This window comes from Octodon degus, unplaced genomic scaffold (genome assembly GCF_000260255.1).
Source record: "Octodon degus isolate 3935 unplaced genomic scaffold, OctDeg1.0 scaffold00061, whole genome shotgun sequence".
NCBI classification, from domain to species: Eukaryota; Metazoa; Chordata; class Mammalia; order Rodentia; family Octodontidae; genus Octodon; species Octodon degus.
This window is the reverse complement of record NW_004524637.1, coordinates 6,729,060-6,733,458: the sequence shown is the minus strand read 5'-3', so window position 1 is coordinate 6,733,458 and position 4,399 is coordinate 6,729,060. Positions and strand designations below refer to the sequence as shown.

General features: G+C 40.1%; 1 pseudogene; it reads right to left on the bottom strand.

Moving 5' to 3' along the window:
- Window positions 1–2,653: 2,653 nt before the first annotated feature.
- On the bottom strand, window positions 2,654–4,101 carry LOC101560878 (annotated as a pseudogene).
- Between the last annotated feature and the right edge of the window lie 298 nt (window positions 4,102–4,399).

The window sequence follows — 4,399 nt, the reverse complement described above, 5'->3', positions numbered from 1 at the left end:
GTGAATAATCATAATTTGACTTCTTTCTTTCATGTTTTTATTCTCATGTCCAATTGCTCTGGCTAATATTTCCAGAAAACATTTAATAGCAAGGGTGATAGTAGATATTCTTTTCTTGTTCTTGATTTTAGAGCAAAAGCTTTCAGTTTTTTTTCATTCAGTGTGATGCTGTTTTTTAGTGTAGATAGATGGTTTTTAGCAGACTGAGGTAAAGATCATCTGTTTCAATTTTCTGTGTTTTTTTTATTTTATCATGAATGGAGCTTAGACTGTGTCAAATGCCTTTTATGTATCTATTAATGCATAAAATCATGAAAATTTTTTCTTTTACTCGGTTGATGTGGCATACTATATTCATTGATTTGTCATATTGAACTCTCTACATCCCCAGGCTGAATCCTTTTTCATGGTGGTATAATCTTTTTGATTATTTGCTGTATGCTGTTTGCTAGTATCTTATTGAGAATTTTTGTGTTCCTTAGTGAGATTGGTCTTTAGTTCTCTTTTTTGATTAGATTGTTCTCTGGTTTTGGTATCCAGGTAATACTTTTTTCTAGGAATGAATTTGAGAGCAATGCTTATTTTGTTATCATTAAAGTGTTTGAGGAGTAATCACTAGATTGTTAATTCAGTAGTGAATCCATCAGGAGCTGGGCTTTTAGTTGTTGGTAAGTTGTTTTTTTTTTTTTTTTTGTGGAACTAGGGATTGAACTCAGGCCCTTGTGCTTGCCAGGGAAGTACTTATTCCACTGAGCCATCTCCCTGGTCCCAAAAAATCTTCTATTTATTTATTGGGTATAAGGTTTCACTACGCAGCTTGAGCTTGTAATGATCCTCCTGTCTTAGCCTCCCCAACACTGGCATTACAGGTGTGCATCGCCATGCCTGGTTTTGGTGGCCTACACAGCTTCCGGTTGGTGCTAGGGATTGAACCTAGGTCCTTGCGCTTGCCAGGCAGGTGCTTAGACTGCTGAGCTATCTCCCCAGCCCCATGTTGGTAAGTTTTTGATTACAATTTTAATTTCACTGACTGATACTGAGTTATTTAGAATTTTACATTTTTTGATTCACCTTTGGAAATTTGTATCTTCAACTCTCTCCATTTATTTTGTGTGTTGCATTGTATTAGAATAAAGTTTCTCAAAATAGGCATTAATGATCTTCTGCATTTCTCTGGAATTTATTGTGATTTTGCCCTTTTCATTCCTGATTGCATGGATTTGTTTTTATTTTAAAGGATGTCTGTTCGTCAATTTTATTTAATCTTTCAAAGAACCAACTGTTAAATTCATTGATTCTTTTTATTGTTTCCTTAATCTCAACTTCATTAATTTCTGCTCTGCTTTTTATAATTTCCTTCCTCATAGGAACTTTGGGCTTGTCTTACTCCACTTTTTCTATAAATTTGACACTGGTGTATTGAGGTACTTGATTATAATTTTGTTAGTGCTTATTTGATTTTTTATGTCCATCAATATTTGTTTTATGTTGATGGGTGCGCCTATATTGATACATATATATTTATGATTATTGTCTTTTTTTCTTGGAGTTTTTCTCTTCACAAGAATGTGGGGACCTTATTTATGTCTTGATCAGTTTTGGCTCACAGTTCACATGGTCTATAAAGGGAGTAGCTACCCTTGCTTATTTTTTGGATTCCTCTCACATAGAGTTTTTCATCCTTTGACTTTCAGTCTATGAATTTCTTTTTGAGTTAAGTGTGTTTTTTACATATAACTTATTTTTAGATCTTGTTCCTTTTTTTTTTAAAGGTTTAAAATATACTTTAATAAGTTAATGCTGTGTTACTGCTCCATTTCTCAGAAAAACTCCCCATTTAAGGTATCAGGGATAAATCAAATATGGTTCACCAATAAAAATGCACAGCATGACTACTTAAGATAGGCAAGGCTAAGAGCTACTATCAGACCTTTGTCATGCAGCAACCCTATTCCCAAGACTGTGCTACGCCTATCAAAAAAAAAAAAAAAAGCTGTGAACAGCAACATCATAAACACAAAAATGTCATTTCGGGGATGTCCTTACTCAAAGAAAACATGGAGGCAATTGACACAACTTTTTTTAAAGGTACACTAAAATGAAAATCTCTAAGAGAAGATGTCTTTAGTATATGAAAGGGTAATATATGGGATATAACAGAAGCGTACATATGCTGTCTGTGTCCTCTGGGCATTGGCCTGAATTCTCACCTGGGAGCACTTGGAGCAGTGGGGCTGAGGTCACTGGGAGATGTTTGGTTTTTGTGGTGCATGTGGCAGTGTCTCTGGGTGTGAGGGGTGTAGAAAGCAAATAAAACACGATGGATAAAAACCCAGAATGCTCAAGATCAATGGGACTCTAAGGAATCATTCTGTCATGGTTCCTCCAAGCCTTCAACAATTCATTATATTTGAAATTTCAGGAATGTATCACACAGAACCGATTAAACAAAGCACACAGAATTAGTTAAATATCACACCTCCCTTGTCCTCTGCCCCCAGCATACCCCCTTAGAGTAGTATAGGCAAGGAAGACCTAACTATTGAGAGGAACCCCTAACACTTTTTTAAGGTAGAATTCTGGCTAGTTCAAAATGGTTCCTTCTTTTAAAGTTTTCAGGAAACTGGAAACTGCAACTTATTAGTATTGTTTATTAGTATTGTTTGTTTGGAGCAAATTCAGCTCTAGGAGCTGCACAGTTGAAAGCAGGAGGGGTTCCACCAATTACCCCAATTCCTTCCATCATAGCAGCCTGGCCAAAGCATTCACTTGTTGGTGGTGTCAATCCCAAGGTTCCATTGGGCATCATAGTGGCAGATCCTGCAGGAGCTGGGGTACCAGTGGGCACCGGAACAGGGGCCTGGCATCTCTGTTGTTTATGCCCATAACACCTCCCATAGCCATCTGGCCCATCTGTATCTCTTGTTCTTGAGCATCAGGGAAGTTTCCTTTGAATCCTTCCTGCTGTCGCCGCATCATCCCTTCTTGTTGTCCCCTCATTTCTGCTTCTCTGCACTTATGTTCCTCTTCCTGCCTGATCTCCAGTTGCTTTCATTTTTGGACCTCTTGGTTATGCAGCTCTTCCATTCTCCAAAGTTCTTCTTGGTGTCTCATCAAATCCTGCCTCATCAGCATAACCTGGTGCTCATGGCGAGCAGCCTGCATCCCCATCTCTAGCTTCTCATGGGTTTCCTTGATATTGTGGTCCACTTGACCCCACTGCTGCTTCTCCATCTCAAAGAGTGCCTTCTAGCACACGGCATATTCATATTAAAAGAATCCAGGCTGTGGAAATCGAGGTGGCTGCTCTCGCCCTTTGTGAAATTGCTGATTCTTAATAACAAACTTTTTTGGAAGTCCTTCTTCATCATGTAACTGGTCCACAGGCTCCAGAGGCACAGGCCAAGGAAATGTGGTTAGTAGGAAAGGCCCTGCTCTGCATCTGTCCAGAGCTTTCCATGCAGCTGGCTTCCCTGACTACTCAACAGTGCCTTTTCCTGAGGGCCTTCCTCGGTCATCCACAATGACTGCAGCCCTTCCCACCTGGCCAGACATAGAGAAGGCTTCTTTCAGGAGTTCGTTGGACATGTACTGAGGAAGGTTGCGGACTTTAAGGGAGGCATTATGGCTGGCAAAGAGCATGCACAGTTGTTTTCCATGGAGAGGCATATTATCCAGCTCCACTTTGACAATCTCTGCAAGGATTCATGTTTCCAAGTGGATAAAGCCAAAGCCTTTATTCTTATGAATGGCAACTTCTCCTGCTTTCTCTTATTTCTCAATTAGTTCCCTCCCTTCCTCCTCAGTGATATCAGGGAGAAGATTGCCCACAAAGAAGCAGCTACATTGGGTAAATGTCTTCTCTCCTGGTTTCTTAAGATTCCTCAGGTCAATAGTTAAACCTTCATTGTGACTACTGGCCTGTTGCCCATTTGCAGATATTGGTGGCAGCAGCGGCGGAGGCGGCTGCTGCTGCTGCTGCGGCTGCTGTGGCTGTTGCTGGTGGAGATGCTGCTGCTGCTGCTGCTGCTAGAGATGCTGCTGCTGCTCCCTTGGAGTCTGGTTCTGCTTCTCCAAGTTAAAGGTCTCATTGCTCCACATTTTTATACCCTCACCTTGATTGAAGATAGCAAAGTGCCTCCAGTCCTAACTTTGACTTCACCAATACCAGTCCTCTCCACAGAGTAACAGCGATGCTACCCAAGCTCCACTGTCCCCTAGATCTTGTTTCTTGATTCATTCTGCCAGTAGGGTTTTTTTTTGATTGATGATTTGAGACCATTTACATCTATAATTATAATTGATATGCATTGGCTTATCCTTGTCATATTATTTTCCTGCTGTTAGTTCTCTGACTTTCCCCTCTGTTGATTTTTTTGCCTGCCTGGTGACTTCTTCC